This window comes from Protopterus annectens, chromosome 12.part0 (genome assembly GCF_019279795.1).
Source record: "Protopterus annectens isolate FY-2018-M chromosome 12.part0, PAN1.0, whole genome shotgun sequence".
NCBI classification, from domain to species: Eukaryota; Metazoa; Chordata; order Ceratodontiformes; family Protopteridae; genus Protopterus; species Protopterus annectens.
This window is the reverse complement of record NC_056746.1, coordinates 803,962,177-803,980,851: the sequence shown is the minus strand read 5'-3', so window position 1 is coordinate 803,980,851 and position 18,675 is coordinate 803,962,177.

The window sequence follows — 18,675 nt, the reverse complement described above, 5'->3', positions numbered from 1 at the left end:
ATGTCCAAGGCTGTGTTCCACAGGGTCATGGCTAGCCTGCAGAGTGGGTAAGAGTGGGTTCCCCCTGCTTGTTGATGTACCACATCACTGTGGTGTTGTCGGTTTTTATTAGCAGGGGTCCTGGTGAGAGTAGGGATCTGAAAGCTGTCAGAGCATACTATTCTTTTTGGTAGATGTGCAGATGAATTTGGCTTGGTATCCATTGGCCCTGAATGCACCTGTCATCTAGATGTGCCCCCCAGGCAGTGTGATGCATCAGTGGTTAGGGTCTGGGCGGTGTGGAGTTTTGTAAAGAAACTGTCCTTAGACAAGGTATGATAGGTCCAATGGTTTCCAGATCCTGAGAATGCTGGCACCAAAGACTTTTTAAGTACCATTGTAGTTTCCTCATATGCAGTCTGGCATATGGAATTAGTAGACTGCAAGAGGCCATGAACCCTAGAGCCTGCAGGATTTTCCTTGCAGATAGCTGGGTTCTGGTGGCAATTTGAATGAAGTAGCCAGTTAGATAGGCTTGTTTTTCTGGACTAAGGAATGCCATCTGGGATGCTATGTCCAAGCTTGCTCCCAGGAATACAATCTTTTGACTGGGGACTAGTTTTGATTTATTTTCACTGATAGTGTACCCCAGGGAGGTTAGAAGGTCCTTTACAAATGTGAGGTGCTGCAACAGCTTTTCCTGACTGTCTGTCTGAATCAGGCAATCAACCAAGTAACGGTATATTTGAATATTTCTCTGTCTGCAATAGGCAATGGCTGGAGCCAGGCATTTTGTGAAGACTCTGAGAGCAGTGGATAAGCCAAAGGGAAGTGCAGAGAACTGATAATGCATAGATCCTGCCCTGAAATGCAAATATTTCCTGCATGAGTCCCTGACAGGGATGTGCAAATAGGCTTCTTTAGGTCTAGGGTGGCTAACCAGGCATCTTTGGACAGCATAGGGATAAGTTGCTGAAGGGTGAGCATTTTGAATTTTGGTACCACCAGGAAGGTGTTTAGAATGGAAAGGCCAGGTGCCCTCTTTTCTGGGTACTAGAAAAAGTCTGGAATAAAACCCTTGACCTATCTGTTTTGCAGGAACAGGCTAAATTGCTTTTACGGAGAGCAGGGATTGAACTTGGTTTTGTGCCTCTTCCCACTGGTTTGGAGGAAGGTCTGAAAACCCTTTTGGGGTTGGCAGCATGTTGAAATAAAATTTGTAACCCTGGGATACTATGTTGAGGACCCATCAGTCTTTGGTGATGGAGGTCCAGTTTTTTGCATGGTGGGCAAATTTCCCTCCTAGGGGCACGAGCAGTTGGGCAGAGGTGAGGAGTGGAGATGAGAAGTTATTGTGAGTTCTTTCCATAAGGGGGTGGCTTAGCAGCCCCTGTTTTAGAAGTGGAGGTAGTCCATTGCTTAGATCTCTGTATACCCTGAAACTGTGATCTGGGAGGGGGTCTGGTTCCCCTGGGTCTAGTTAGAGATGGCCTTGAGGGGGCTGGAAAGGACCAATGTTTCAAGGGGAAATGCCTACTGAATCTTGGAGGCTGCACTTGCAAAAAATCTTTGAATGTCTGCATAGACCTAGCCTTTCCTTCCATCTTTTTTAGAACCTCTTCTGCTTTGGTGCCAAACAGATTGTCCTTGTTCAAAGGAGCGTCCAGTAATTTTGATTTGACATGGTCTGGCAAGGTCTGCTCCTTAAGCCAAGCATGCCTTCTAAGTACAGAACCTGTGACTGCTGCCCTGCAAGATGCTTCTAGGGTGTCAAACCCACATTGCAGGGTATGTTTTCTGACTTGGCTTGCAGAATGCATAAGCTCCTGTAATTCTTTACTTTCTGCACGGTCAGGAAATGTAGACAATTTTTGCTTAATAAGTTCCATAGTATGTTGCTGGTATTTCAGCATGTGGAACTGGCAATTCAATGCCCTAATAGCGAGACTTGCAGAGGTGTATACTTTTTTACCCCATCTGTCTAAAGCTCGGGAATCCCTGCCCAAAGGGGTGGGATTCTTAGCTGTAGTTGCTTTTATGCCTTTAGGCCCTTGGGAGATGACCTCTGGGTCAGCAGTAGGATTGTTGAAAAGAAATTTGTGAGAGTCAGGGACTCTGTAGTACCTGTCTGATTTCCTTGAAGCAGGGGGTAAAGTATCAGGACTTACACTGGATTCCATAAAAACATCATCCACAACATCAAGAAAATACATTTGTGTACAGTTACCATAAATGTAGATGTTCGAGTGTATTCACTGTTGCAGTTATCACATTTGGGTTATCTGCTTGCAGTAGCCCTCAGTCGACCTGATTATCAAAGTCTTGGTTCCTGCGTCAGTTGCTGTCTCATCTTCCATGACGTCAGGTAGTCAGGGGTATAAAGCATGCAGCTGATTCCATTACATCACTTTTTCTTGCCCCCAGATATCAGGTGCCCCCCTAATGGGAAGCAATTAAATATAAATATATATATATATATATATATATATATATATATATATATATAGATATATATAGATATATATATATATATTTATTTACAAGGTTATACCTACAACAAAAAAGCAAATACACCAAAGCACTTTTAAGCTTAGTAAAGGAGAGTAGAGGTATAGCCAAGAGAAGTCAGGGGACTGGAGGGAGGGTAACCAGGACTGCAACAGTGAATACATTCAAACATCTACATTTATGGTAAGTGTACACAACTGTATTATGTTCTTCGTGTTTCACTGTTGCAGTCATCACATTTGGGTAGATTCCCAAAGCTAAGGATGGGAGGAGGAATTTAGATAGCATTAAGATCAGCTATAAGATCCTGCAAGACTGCAGTGGCAAAGCCAGCTCTGGATTTAGAGAAAATTGGCAAATGGTAATGTTTGGTGAAAGTATGTACAGAACTCCAGGTAGCAGCTTGTAGGATGTCCCTGGTAGGGACACCTCTGAGAAAGGCTGTAGAGGTAGATGCAGCCCTGGTTGAATGGGGAATAATCCCCTGTGGGATAGGTTTTCCATGGTGCTTATAGCAGAAATGAATGCAATGGCCTATCCATATAGAAATGGTTTGTTTTGAAATAGCCTTCCCCTCTGCCCCTGCAGCAAATGCCACCAGCAGTTGTTCAGATTTCCTTTGAGGTTTAGTCCTGTCCACGTAAAATCTAAGTTGTCTGTGCACATCTAAGGAGTGCAGTATCCGTTCCCCCTTGTTCTGTGGATTAGAAAAGAAGGTTGGTAAATGAATGAACTGATTAAGAGCCACACTGGATACCACCTTAGCATAAAGGAGGGATTGGTCCTGAGGGACACCCTGTCCACATGAAAGATGATGAAAGGCTCCACTGCCATAACGGCCTGTAATTCAGACACCCTTCTTGCTGAAGTGATTGCTAAAAGGAAAGCTGTTTTCCAAGAAAGGAATTTTAAATCTGTACTTGCTGCTGGCTCAAAAGGAGGAAGAGTGAGTTTTTCCAATACAAAGTTAACGTCCCAGGCTGGAGTAGGGGGTCTCCTGGGTGGTCTTAAGTTTTTGGCCCCACTGAGGAACTGCTTGAGCAATGGATGAGAGAATAGGAGTGGTTCTGTGTTATAATGAGCTGAAATGGCTGAGGCGTGAATTTTGATGGAGGAAAAAGAAAGGCCCTTGTGAAACATCCCAGTTAAGTATTGAAGAATCTGAGGTAAATTGGGCGCTGCTGTGCCCATCCCTTGAGTTTGGTTCCAGGCACAGAATTTTTTCCATTTTTCAGCATAGGATTTTCTAGTACTAGGCATCCTTGCCTCCAAAATGACATCCAATACTTGTTTACTGAGAGATGGTAATGGAGAGATTATGTAATTAGCCAGGCTGCCAGGTTCAGGGTTTGAAGCTGAGGGTGCAGAATCTGGTTCTCGTGCTGTGACAACAGGGTAGGGGTCTGAGGCAGGTGCCATGGAGCTAGCAGTGACACACTGCACAAGAGGGGTTACCAGTATTGACGTGGCCAGTCTGGTGCAATCAATATCATCCTTGGTTTGTCCTGTTTGATCTTTAGTAGTACTTTGGAGAGGAGAGGCAGAGGAGGAAAGGCATAAACTGATAGATTTTTCAAACTGAAGAACAGAGCATCCACTTTCCAAGCTTGTTTGTGGGGAGTCCTTGTGCAGAATTTGTCCAATTGGTAGTTTTGGGGGGAGGCAAACAGGTCTATATCTGGGTTCCCCCATTTGTTTATCAACATGTTGAAAGTCTTTGGTTCCAGTTTCCACTCATGTGGGTCCATGAGATTTCTGCTTAGTTCATCTGCCAGTGTATTTAGTTTTTCTGACAGGAACTGAGACTGTAGATAAACTTGGTAGCTCAAGGCTGTGTTCCACAGAGCCATGGCTAGTCTGCAGAGGGGGTAAGAATGGGTACCCCCCAGCTTGTTTATGTACCACATAACAGTGGTGTTGTCCGCCTTTATCATTAATTGTCCTGGAAGAATGTGGTCCTTGAAGGCTGTCAGAGCATTCTGTACAGTTAGCATTTCTTTTTGATTGATATGCAAGTGCATTTGACTTGGGTTCCATTTGCCCTGAATGCACTTCCCTGCAAGATGTGCCTCCTCATGCATAGTCTGATGCGTCTGTTGTTAGGCTTTGGGTGGCAGGGGGTAGAGCGATGGTAGTCCCTTCTTGTGGTGGCAGGCCTCTGCCCACCAAAGGAACTCTAACCGTAGGCAAGGTATGATAGGAATCATTGCTTCTAGATCCTGAGAATGTTGACACCATAGGCTTTTTAGATACCATTGTAGTTTCCTCATATGCAGTCTTGCATATGGAATTAGTAGGATGCAGGAGGCCACGAACCCCAAGGCATGCAGTATTTGCCTTGCAGATAGCAGGGTTTTTGTAGCCATTAGTTTGAAGTAAATTGTCAAATGAATTTGTTTCGCTGGTGTGAGGAAAGCCATCTGGGAAGTTGTGTTCAAGCTTGCTCCCAGAAATATAATTTGTTGACAGGGTACCAGATGTGATTTATTTTCGTTTATGGTGTACCCCAGACACGTTAGCACCTTTTGTACAAATGCCAGATGATGCAAAAGTATGTCCTGGCTTTCTGCCTGAATTAGACAATCATCCAGGTATGTTTATATTTGAATATTTCTTTGGCTGCAAAATGCCATGACTGGAGCTAGGCACTTTGTGAATACCCTGGGCATTGGAGAAGATAAGCCAAAGTGCACTACAGAGAACTGATAGTGCATGCAGCCTGCTTTGAAGCGTAGGTATCTTCTGCAAGATTCCCTGATTGGGATGTGCAGGTAGGCTTCCTTTAAATCGGGTGTTGCCAACCAGGCATCTTTGCCTAGCATAGGAAGCAACTAGTGAAAAGTTAGCGTCTTGAATTTTTGAATCATCAAAATGTGTTTAAGACAGACAGGTCCAGGATAGGACGCCAATGAGTTGTCTTTTCTTTTCTGGGTACCAGGAAAAGTCGTGAGAAGAAACCTTGTCCCTTTTCCTCTTCTTGTACAGTTTGAGTAGCTTTATGCTTAAGAGAGAGAATACTTGCTGTTGAGCCTCTGCCCACTGATTTGGGGGTAGATCTGGCCAACTGTTTCGGGTTAGTAACGTGTGGAAGTGAAATCTGTATCATTGGGAAACTATATTTAAAACCCATTTGTCATGGGTAATGAGTTCCCAGTTTTTTGCCTGCAGAGCAATCTTTCCCCCTAAAGGAGCAGTCAGTTGAGAAGTGCTTGGAAGTTTTAAAGTTGTCATTAAGACAGTTTACCATAGGGGGGAGTCTTACTACTCCCTGATTTGGAAGTGGGCCCCCCCCCCACTGCTTAGTCCTGTGCGTACCCTGGGACTGAAGCCTGGGTGTTCTGCTGGGTCTGGGTTTGGATTGAGAGGGCCTGGAAGAGGCAGGAAAGGACCAATTCTTAGACGGCCAATGCCTACTAAATCGTGGAGGCTGTACTTGTAGGAAATATTTAACAGTTTGCATAGATTTAGCTTTTTCCTCCATCTTTTTAAGAACTTCTTCTGCTTTGTTGCCAAACAGGTGGTCCTGATTTAAGGAAGCATCCAGTAATTTAGCTTTAACATGATCTGGCAAGGATTGCTCCTTAAGCCAAGCATGCCTTATAAGTACAGACCCAGTGAAAGCAGCCCTGCAAGATACCTCTAGTGAATCAAAACCACATTGCAAAGTATGTTTTCCAAACTGTTCAGCAGAATGCATTAAATCCTGTAAATCCTTATTTTCAGCACAGTCAGGAATCAACATAATTTTCTGTTTAAGCAATCCAATAATATGGTGCTGATACTTTAACATATGAAACTGGCAGTTTAAGGCCCTAATGGCCAAGGTTGCAGAAGTGTATACCTTCTTACCCCATCTGTCTAGCACCCTGGAGTCTCTATCAGAGGCGACAGGATTTTTGTCAGTAGTAGCCTTAATGCCCTTGGGTCCCTGAGAAATGGTCTCAGGATCCGCAGTAGGATTTTTAAAAAGGAACTTGTGAAAGTCAGGAACCCTGTAATACCTATCAGGTTTTCTGGGATCAGGAGGTAAGGAGTCAGGGGCCAAGCCAGATTCCGAAAAGGCATCATCAACAATGTCTAGTACAGGAGGGATAGCTAAAGGCCTGTGCTGGGGAAGGAGTAAGAAATCCCTAAGCCTCTTTTTAGAGTCAGAGTAATCCTGGCTTTCCCAATGAAAATGCTCCCTAAGAGTACGCACGGTTTCACCAAAAGAGAAATCCTCTGGGGGGGGGGGGGGGTTCAGAGGGAATAGAGTCCTCTGCATCAGAATCCTCATAGGTAGATAATGGTAAATCCTGGTCATCAGAGGAAACAGAAATTTCAGAATCCTGGTCAGAAGTATCATAAACAAATTCAGTCTTAGGTCTCTTAGAGGGCGAAGGATGGCTTCCCCTGATTAAAGTAATAAGGTCTTCAGCCATTCTTATCATTTGTTTTTTAGGCATAGAGGCCTGACCATGCAGTCTGAGCGTTGGTTTTCTAGGCATGGTTAGAGATTTAGACCTTGAAGAAGAAGATGGCGTCAGTTTAATATGCAAGCCAGTAGGACTGAATATACCCTCAGAAGCCAGTGCCTGCACAGTGGCAATGGACACATCCAAGGTAGAGACATCCCCAGGTTCCACAGTTGAAGCATCTCGCGGCATACCAGACTCTGAATGGGTCTCAGTAGAGGCCTGGGAATCTGAAGTAGTGGGTATCAGGGGCTGCAAAAGCACCTCACTGAGTATCTGTGAACTGGTGACTGGCTTAGGAGAAGCGTCATTGGCAGCTTTGGACCTAGGCGGCCTGTTTCTGTCTTTATCTTTGTGTTTTTTTGGAATGTCGGTAGTCGGATGGCTTACCGAAGACATATCTGGATAATTGAACCAAGTACCAAAATATTTAGAAGTGTAAATATACCAAAGATGAATAGTTTGTTGCTTAAATAAAGCACAAAACCGACAGCGAGGTACGTCGTGGTCAGGGCCTAGGCAAGGAATACAAAGTACAAATGGAAATCTTTATGAGGTATTTGCTTTCCACAAGAAATAAAATTATTGACTTTTACTGACATCGGTTTACAGCAAGAAAAAGTTTCCCCAACGGGGTACTTCGCTTTAGTTGAAGACTTTGGTTCTGAAACTCAAAACGAAAATTTCAGGAGTCGGCCGACCGGCACTTGCGAACTGCTTTTGCTTCGTAATGGTATCAGCTGCATGCTTTATACCCCTGACTACCTGACGTCATGGAAGATGAGACAGCAACTGACGCAGGACCCAAGACTTTGATAATCAGGCCGACTGAGGGCTACTGCTAGCAGATAACCCAAATGTGATGACTGAAACAGTGAAACATGAAGAACATCAGGAGGAATAGCTAAGGGTCTGTGCTGTGGCAAATCTAAAAATTCTCTGAGCCTCTTTTTGGCCTGCGGATAATCCTGGCATTCCCAGTGGAAATGCTCTCTCAAAGTATGTAGGGTTTCACCAAAAGAAAAATGCTCTGGAGGTGAAGCAGAAGGAAAGGATTCCTCTGCATCTGAATCCTCATAAGCAGACAAAGACATATCTTCATATTCAGAAATGTCAGTCGTCAGACTCTTGGTCAGTTAAAACTGCTGGGGACAGGTCTCTTTTTCTCTTAGCAGGGAAAGGCTGGCTTCCCCTAATCAGCATGATCAGGTCTTCTGCCATTATAAGCATTTGAGATTGTGGCAAGGAAGCAGGTGCTTGAGTCAGGGTCATCGTTTTTTTAAGAAATAAACAAAGTATAACCACTCAAAAGCAGCAAATATATATAAGAAGTGTGCAGAACAGACCACCAGCAAAATCCAAGTTTATTTAAATGCTTTTCGTCAAGTTTCAGACTTCAACTTGACGAAAAGTGCTTAAATAAACTTGGATTTTGCTGCTGGTCTGTTCTGCACACTTCTGTCATCGTTTTTTTAGGCGTAGCTCATATTCTTGGCCTTAGAAACTTGGTAGTTTTAGAAAGAAATGAAGATGGGAAAGAAGTCGTCGGTCTGTGTCGAATATCGGTAATGCAAAGAACTTCCTCAGAAGCCGGTGCCTGCACAGCGGCTCCGGACCCATCCAAGGTAGAGACATCTGCAGGTTCCATAGTCAAAGAAGCATCTTGTGGCATACCGGACTCCAAACGGGTCTCGGTACAGACCTGCAAATCCATCAAATAGGGCATCAGGGGCTGCAAATGCATCTCACTGAGTACCGGTGAACTGGCAACTAGCTTAATGGAAGCATCGTCGGCAGTTTTGGACCTGTCTGGTCTGTCTCTGCCTTTATCCTTTCATTTTTTCAGAAGATCGGTAGACGGATGGCTTACCAAAGCCATTTCTGAATACAGAGGTCGAAAGCGAAAGTAATTAGCAATAATAAGGGCCTGACAACTAATAGTTCGTGTACTGAACAAAGCACAAAACCGACAGTGAGGTATGTCATGGTCTGGGCCTAAACAGATGATGCAGTAAGAATGAAAATCTCGGTGTGGTATCTGCTTTCCACAGATGAGACAATTGCTAACTTTTTCTGGCATCGGTTAGAGCATGAAAAAAGGATCCCAACGGGGTACTTAGCTTTAGAAGACTTCAGGATGATTCAATTTGGAAACAAAAACTCAGGTAGCGGCCGACCAGCACTTATGCAAATTGCTTCTGCTTCGGGCTCCTCGGCAAGAAAGACTGATGTAATGGCGTCGGCTGCCTGTTTTCATACCCCTGACAACCTGACGTCAGTCCTGAAGTGACAACAACTGATGCAGAACTACTAAGTCTCTGGTATACGGGCTGATGAGTGCTACCTGCAGGCAGATAACCCAAGTATGATGACTGCAACAGTGAAAAACGAAGAACATTTATTATTCCCTGGTTACTTGCTAAAGCAAGGCAAGATGAAGTGAGTGAGTGGTCTTCCTTCTTGGTCAGGTTTCAAACACAGACTGCCCTGAGATGTCTGTCTCATCTAGAATTAAAACATCATTTCAGTGCTGGATTACAGATTGACATCACATACATCTGGTCATCTGACTCTGGTTCCCAGAGTACCCCGCTTTTGCTAGAAACTGAACCAGAATTTAGCACATATATGCTACCATACACATGGACAGAGCTTTGCTGAGATGTGTTATAGCATCTGGAAGCTATAAAACCATTTCAAAACTTCCACCCTTCCAAGGCAGCAATTACTTCACCCCTAAGGGCAATATAATAGGATTCGTAGTCCTGGTTTTCACAGACATTTCATCTCTGGCTGCAATCAGAAGTGTAAGATACAATTTTTATGGCATAAACCAGGTAATTTAATTTCAGACTATTTTTCAAAGTTAACTGGACTGAGATTAACCTCTTCTAGTACCCTCTGTTACACTATATTTATTTCAACAGTTACAATAGAGTCTGACATACAAATGTATTTCTTTTCTATCCAGCGGTATGCACTGTTGGCACATTTTCAATACAAGCATCTGTACAAATAAGTTTGACATACAAATGACATATAATTCTTTACAAAACTCCAGCTAGCTGTGCCGGCATATCTTACACATCCACTGCCCTACCTCTCCTGGCATAGCTGGCAATACCTCACATCATCACATCTCTTCTCCTTTGAATACTCTGTCTGGGAACACATTAACCCATACCTTGTCTTGACAACCCATCTGCACTAGCATTGCTGACTCCATTACAGTGTTGCACTGTCATATCATATGCCTGCAAACCTAGGTTCCACCTTAACAACTTGGCATTTTGCTGGCTGGCTTGATGTAGCCCTGTTATGGGATTGTGGTCTGTAACTACAGTGAATTCCCTGCCATACAGACAGGGCTGAAGTTTCTGTAGTGCCCATACTATGGCTAGACATTCTTTTTCTACAGCTGCATAACATTCCTCCCTGGGTTGAAGTCTACAGCTGAGATATAAAACTGGGTGCTCTTTTCCCTCCTAGGGAACGTAGATGAATACAGCTCCTATCCCATGGTTCAAAGCATCAATTTGCACAACAAATTATTTGCTGTAATCTGGACTGACTAACACAGGAGGTCCTCCCAAAGCCCTTTAATCTTTTGGAATGCCTACTCACTGGCTGGGGTCCACACTACCTTATCTGGCCTATTTTTCCTCATCAGGTCTGTGAGGGGAGCAGCTATTGTACTATAACTGAGAATGAACTTTCTATAGTGCCCTGCTGTCCACAATAATGCACTTACCGACATTTTGATAACTGGGCAGGCCACATCTGAATAGCTTCCACTTTGACAGGTTCTGGCCTGATCTTACCACTCCCCACTCTATGTCCTAGGTAGGAGAACTCTGCCATATCCAGCTGACACTTACTGGGCTTAATGGTCAACCCTGCCCTTTGCAGTCTGCCCAGGACCTCCCTGACATGCTGACGGTGCTCATGCCAGGAATTGATGTAGGTGGCAATATCATCCAGGTATGCAAAGGCATACTCTACTGCTCCTGCTAGGATATGATCTACTAGCCTCTGGAAAGTTGCTGGGGCATTTTTCATCCCAAAGGACATCTTTGTGAACTTATATAATCCAAAAGCAGTCACAAAGTCTGACCTCTCTCTAGTGGTGGGAGCCAAGGGCACCTGCCAGTAGACCTTGGTCAGATCAACAGTGGTTAGATACTTAGCCCCACTCAGCTGCTCTAAGGCTTTATCTGTCCTAGGCATGGGGTAAGCATCTGACTCTGTGTGACTATTTAGTTTTCTTCGGTCCACACTGAACCTGTTGCTGCCATCTTTCTTTGGACCAGTATCACTGGGGAGGCCCAGGAACTGATGATCTCCTGGATTACCCCAGTTCAAACATTTCCTGCATTTCCTCCCTCAGATACTGTCTGACTCGCTCAGGCACCCTGTAAGAGGCCTGCTTGATAGGCCTTTGGGGTTCTATGTCCACATGGTGCTTTTTTCGCTATATTTTGTAGTGACTTTTTTCGCTAGTCTGTGTGTTAGTTTGTTGGACAGACCACATGGCAGCTGGAGCGAGTTCTACACAAGAATCGTTACTTTCGGAAGAGAACGAGAATTCAAATGACTCTGGTCTTAATAACGTCAACATACAGCAATTGGTGAACGTTGTTTCCACTCTTACAAAGAAAGTGGATGAGCTTACTACGATTGTGAATAACCTGCCTAAGCAATGTTGTCCTCCAGACTTGCATTGCCAAGAGAACGTCATTCATATTGGTGGAAACAGTATATCTTCAGTTGGGGAGTCTGTCCCGAAGGGGAGCTATACGACCACTTCTATTGACCCGAAGGGGGGTTTTGTGACTAGATCTGTTGCCAGTATTGGCTTAATGCCTTCTTCACACACCTTAACGGTTATGTCGGGAGCCCAGAGTGAAACGAGGGTTCCACAACTAAATATTGAACAAAACGCTGCATCTGAAGTCTTATTAGAGAACACTACCTGCCCTAACTTGAAGTACTGGTTAAATCAGCCTGTCGTGTTGGGTGATCACAGTACTCATACGAACAATTCCCAATTTAGTGATGACACTCTGAACATTGTGGATAACTTGAAATTGTTGGACAAAAAATCATTTAACATTAAGAAACTGCAACTAGAGATAGCTTACTTCAGGGAGTGCTTACAACGGCACCAGGAACCGAAAGGTTTAAGATCCTGGCACTTTCCAACAGGATTAGTGTGTAACTCTGTATTCTACCACAAGCTCATTTCCTTATTTGATAAGCAAGGTCTTGAGCTGATAGAAATGTTTATAAAACACTACGCCACTATCACAGAAACTCTAAATGAGGAGATTAGTGTACTGGACATGAATATTAAGAATGATCGTGATTTCATTAGATACAAGTTTGAATATGAACGCATATTCACTAGTATCACTAGGCAAATAGCTAAATTCAAGTTAACTAAAAACAAAAAGCTTGAACGTGATAATGTTGATTATGATAAGGGCACTGCCTATCCAAAGCCTCCACCCACGCAGGAACGGCTCAATCCTTCGTCCTGCTCCCATAGCAACAAACATCATCAAGCTCCTGATATGCTGCATGCCCAATCTCCGCGTCGCAGCTTTGCAGAAGCAGTAGGAGATGTGGGTGAGCAACATTCAGAGAATACTAGCAGGAATGGCCAGCTGAGAAACAATAATAGGAATAATAATAATAATAAAAATAAAAATACGATGTAAAATGTCAACAGCAATGCGAATGAAGGGAACATTAACCAGAACAAATGCCCCCCCAACCGGGAAGCCAATTACAACAACAGTGCTCAAAATTTTCGCAAGGGAGGCCATTTCCAGAGCAATTCGACGAGTAACCCAAGAGTACTGAATGCCAATGACCCAAGGGGCAACAACCCAACCCAGAGGTAACTGTTGACCCAGCTAGCCATAACCTAACTGTTTTTCTAATTCTGCCAGTGATATAATTACTTTTAACAGTGATCATGATTTTAAGATTTTTAACTATTCCAGCAGTGTTGTGGATGCACCTTTAGCTGACCTACTTGCTAAGGGTTTGACATTTGAGCCTGACCAAAGGGCAATTATATCAAGGACAATAGTGGATTTGAAACTGTTTATACGGAAATTAAATTTAGAAAGCATGTTCAGAACTCAACCAGTGGTAAATAGAGAGTATAGTGTGTTGAGTTCCTTTAATCCACCTTTATCTTCTGCTTTGCTAACTTTTGAAAGTGTATGTGAATTAGATTTACGTGATGTATTAGATAGTAATAGATCAGTTTTATCTAGTAAATCTTTAAATTTCAGTGAGAATGATTGGAATACATTGAATTCTTTACACCTTCAAAATATACGAGTAGTTAAGCCTGACAAAGGAGGTGGCCTTGTATTTTTTGACAAGTTTGACTACAAGGACCGTATGCTTAAATTACTTAATACAGATAGCTATGTGTCAGCATCATTAAATGAGGTAGACCAGGCTCAGCAGAAAGTGAAGGTTTTTCTGAATGACTTGTTTATAGAATTCAGAATTTCCCCTTGATTTGTATAATTATTTGTCTTGTCTAGCCCCACTTACACCAATTATTTTTGGAATCCCGAAGGTCCATAAAAATCTAGAGGACCCCCCCCCCTTGTGCCCTATTGTGAACGGGAGAAATTCTATCGCTTATCCCATAGCGAAATTCGTAGACACAGTCCTGAAAAAAACTAGTCAAACAGGTGGACCATATATGTAAAGATTCTTTGTCCTTCCTAAACAGCATCAACAGTTTTGAATACAGGGACCATATTGTTTTCTTGACCATCGATGTGAAGGACCTTTATACGGTAATACCTGTACATACAGGTATTGAATGGGTGCCTAGCTTTATGTTTGATAAGGGCAGTACTGCAAGGGATATCGGGCTCGTGCATGAAGTTTTGGATTTGATTCTAACTAATAATTATTTCATGTTTGAAGGGAGGTTGTTTGTCTTTTCGGCTTTTCCCGGTTAGGGGTCGCCACAGCGGAACTCCAGTCTGCTAATGATTGGCAGTAGATTTTTATGGTGCTGAGTTGCCAGCCCGACACCCAACCTTCAACGAAGGCACGCCCATTCACGCATGTCTTTCGAATGCCACTCGACCGCGGGGAGGACATGCAGACTCCACACAGAAGGCACTCCAGCCGAGAATCGAACAGGAGACCCTCTTGCTGTGAGGCAACAACGCTGCCGCTGCACCACCGCTTGTTTGAAGGGAGGTACTTCTTGCAAAAGGCAGGTGTTGCAATGGGCTCTCCTTGTGCGGCAAGTTTTGCCAACCTTGTGATCGCCCATTGGGAGCAGCATTTTGTCTTCAGCAACAGCACATATAGAGATAACATTGTCTACTACACTAGATATTTGGATGGCGTGATTATTATGTTTGAAGGGGATTTGGATATTATTCCCAAATTTATTGATTATTTGAATGGTACAATGCAATTCCTATCCTTCCCTTACAGCTTAGGCACAGAAAATATATCCTATCTAGATGTAGATCTGTATAAGGATAGGGTGAGTAGGGCTTTCAAAGCAAGAATACATAGAAAGCATACTTACTTCAATTCATTCCTTCATTACACCAGTAGTCACCCACACCAGCAGAAGAGATCAGTCATCAAGGGCCAGCTCATGACAGTGGCCCGCATGGTGACTGACGATCATGATTTCATTGTGGAATGTCAAACTCTATATGACATGTTCTTGAAGCGAGGGTATCCCCCCAATTATAGGATGAATTGATATGTAAAGTGCAGTATAAGAGATCTAATGGTGTATTTAAACCAATTTTAACATTACGATCAGGACCTAGTAACACCACATCACCTTTCAGTGAGCAAAACCAACTTGATAGGTCTAATTCATTTAAAGTGACTTTCATCACTATACATTCAGTTTGGATGCTTCCAGTATTAGACAAATTTTGTACAAAAACTGGAATTTACTCAGTTCAGTTGGACATTTGGGTGCTATTGTTGAGTCAAAACCTAGAATTGTTTATAGAAGAGGTTTTAATCTTCAAAGTCTGTTAGAAAGACGTATGGACCCAGTAGTAAGAGCTCCAGGTATGTACAAATATGAGAGTTGTAACCACTGTAGACACATGGAGGTTGGCAACACTTTCATTATCAGGAATAAAAAATATTTCATAAACAAAAGATTTAATTGTGAATCCAAAGGAGTGGTGTACATGGCTAGCTGCAGACAGTGTCCCTGTTTCTACATCGGTAAGACCGATCATAGATTCAGGGACAGAGTCTATGAACATATGTACAGTAACAGAAAATCTAAGTTAGAAAATGAGTTAGCCAAGCATGTTCTTGCAATCCCAGCATAACTTCACTTTTAGGGCAATTGATCAGATTGAACAAGACCCTGGGGGGACCCTTTACCCTGAAATTGGAGTTACATGAGCTATTATGGCAAATAAAATTGAATGCCTATAACGCCCCAGGATTAAATGACTTGTGCTCCTTGGATTGTGTTGAACTCATTGTGCTATTTGCTTTTTCCTCTTTGTTTAAAGGAATTTTTTTGTATAATTTTTGCATGATTTTTTTGTATTTTTTGCTCTTTATTGTCCAGTATTTAATTACGATCACTGTTTTACATTGATTTTAACATTAGCCTTTTCAATAACATAATGTAGATAATTTATTCAGAGATCAAGTTCTTAAAAGGTTTTATAAGGTTATTTGTGTTTCTTAGTAGTATTGCTTTAGCATTTTCATGTAGATAGCCTACACTTGATATAGTCAACGTGGTTTAGTATAGCATACTTTCCATTTGAGGTGGACTAAACCTTTTAGATTTTTAATTTATGTAGTCATGTGATAAATCTTGATGCATTTTAAAATGGTTGTATTTTGTTCTTTTGGTTGTCTGAAGAAGTCTTGCTCATCGAAGCAAGATGAAAGGGCTTACAATTATAGTCTTTTGTAATAAATCTCTTTTTTAGAACTTGTGTGCTGCTAGTGGCCTTTTTGCCATATTCCACATGGTGCTTCACCAGATGGGTGCACCCAGGTTTCCATGTCCCCAAACTCCTGTAACACTGCTCGGATTTCTTGAACCTAGGTAGGGGATAGCCACTGGGATATTGCTACCCCATCCACTGAGGTGTCAGTCCAAGCCACACTGAGGAGATCAGTAACCAGATCCCCCTCAGACTCCTTCTGCCATCCACTGCAAATACTCACCACAAGGGCCTCCATATCATGGCAAGGCTTCATCATGTTAATATGGTACAGTTTGTGTCACAGCCTTCTGCCTAGCAGGTTTACCATGTAGTTAACATCACTGACCTTCCTTACCACTTAGAAGGCTCCCTCCCAAGCAGCCTGCAGCTTATTGTGTCTGACAGGAATGAGAGAGTCTATATTACCAGATTGAAAATTTAGGTTGTTGAATACCTAAACATCGAAATGGTAATATCAAAAGCCAAAAACCACAAACAGCCACTTTCACGCAGGGAAAGACTTCCCTTGGCCGTAAAAAAAAAAAAAAACTTTTAAACCCAAATGAAGTGAAGGGCTTCATCCTCATACCCACTGATGTGGGGGGCTGTGCCCTCCACACACCCCTAACTAAATATACCAACTCTGAGATCATTCTACATTGGACAAAAGGGCAAAATCCATATAATGGCCAAGGGAATTCTTTCCCTGCGTGAAACCGGCTGTCTGCAGTTTTTAGCTTTTGATATTACCAGTTCATTGTTTAGGTATTTGACAACCTAAACGTTCAAGTTGGTAAAATAGACCCAAATGAGAACCATAAGCTGCTGTCCCAAAGCATATTCTTAGGCTCAATCATTCCTTTCACACCAGACCTTTTTCTGCTGTTGGGCTCCTGCCAGGTTCTCCTAGGCCAAGCTCATGAGTTCTCTAAGCCTTTTCCTGAGGTTTAGGACATGAGCCACAACAGACTCCTTGTGGGATTCACACTCACCCTCCCAGTCATCATGAATCAAATCTAAAGGATACCTCACCCTATGCCCATACAACAACTGAAAGGGTGAAAAACCTGTGGATCCCTGGGGTACCTCACTGTATGCAAACAGCAGAAGGGGCAAATATTTGTTCCACTCTCTCTTAAAATCTTCTGCAAATGCCCATAGCATGGTCTTTAGTGTAGAGTTTAACCTCTCCACAAAACCATTAGTCTGGGGGGTTGTAGGGGGTGGCCTTTAGGTGCGTCACCCCACAGTGCTCCCACAGACAAACCAGGAGGTCTGACCTTGTCTCATGCCTTACCTGCTTTTTGTCACTACTCACAGGTCCTGCAGTACCCTGTTATATCCCTTGCAATCCTAGGCCAATACAAGTTCTGCATAGTATGTCTCTTAGTAAGTTTTATACCCATATGACCTGCAAAAGGAATGTCATGGGCTATGGCTAGAAGGGGAAACTGTCCTTCCTAAAGACCAACCAGCCTTCCTACAGAATCTAGGTGCCTCCAGGAAAGTTTCAGGGGAGGAATATTCTAGGAAATTGGTGAGGGACTAAAAAAACACTGCTAAATCCTTTGTTAGCCGAGTGTAGCACATTGCCAATATATGAAAAAGCTTCATACCAAAGTCAAGTTCTAACCTTGAGATGCAGGGTCTGGTACAAGGCAACCTAATGAGTCCTCTTTGACTGGCATTTGATAGCCCAAGTGGGCCTGGGAAGGTGACCCAGAAGGAGAGTTCTTCATCCGAAATACCTCAGTGAATGACAATACGGTTTAAGAGACTGGTCCCTGTGATTCAGCTGGGTGACCATGGACACTAAATAATTATCCACTGACAGTGAAGTACAGAAAACCTAGAATACATTCCTGCCCTAAGCATAGCCAGTTTTACACCTCCCAAACATCCCTGAGGTCTCCGCTAATGCCCAGCATGGGCTCAAGCTCAGACCTTCACTACCTGAAGGCAAGTTCTCAACATGCAGGATTTAGAAGTGTGGTGAAGACAGAACTTATTACCTCAAAGAGGGTCACACCTTGAGCTGCTCTCACAGTGATTGCCCTTGTGGCAAAGTAATAATTTATGCTTGGGAATGTGAGAAGAATCTATTTGCTGCTGTATAAGCAAAGACGTTTTGACCACTATTGACTAGGCTGTAAGTTACTCCTGTAGCTTCTCATTTGAGTGCTGGGCTGAACTTATGAGACATGTGACAGTTGTCACCATGGTAGGTCCTGGTAGTGCTAGTATAGGTGGTACAAGTCTTGTCCACTAATCTGACAGTCGCATATACACTACAGTATTGCTGATGTTGTGAATGAAGGACTTTACAGCAAAGTTTGACAACCAACCCATGAAAATACCAAAAAAGAAGTGTTGATCTTACTTAATCTGGATTGTAGTTTATTCCAGTTGCCCTACTGTTCCAATGCAAAGGCACACATAGAGGGGCTGTTAAGTGTGGTACTGCTCTCATAAAAGTGTTTGTACTTTGAAGCAATAAACCAAGATTAAAACTAAAGGGACTTCCAAGATGGTTGCACACTGAGTAACAGCTTTATTTCAGGTATCCTTGTGTGAAAACAGAAACTCAGAAGGGTCAGTGAGCTAATTTTCTGAGTAAATTTCAGTAAATGGTTATTAAGTGTACTACCTGCATGCCTGCAAAAACGAAATTCAGAGAACCTGAAAGAAAATCAACCACAAAAGGTGAGGAAGAAACACAGACTGTGAAGAATACTGCAGCTGTTCAGCAAAAA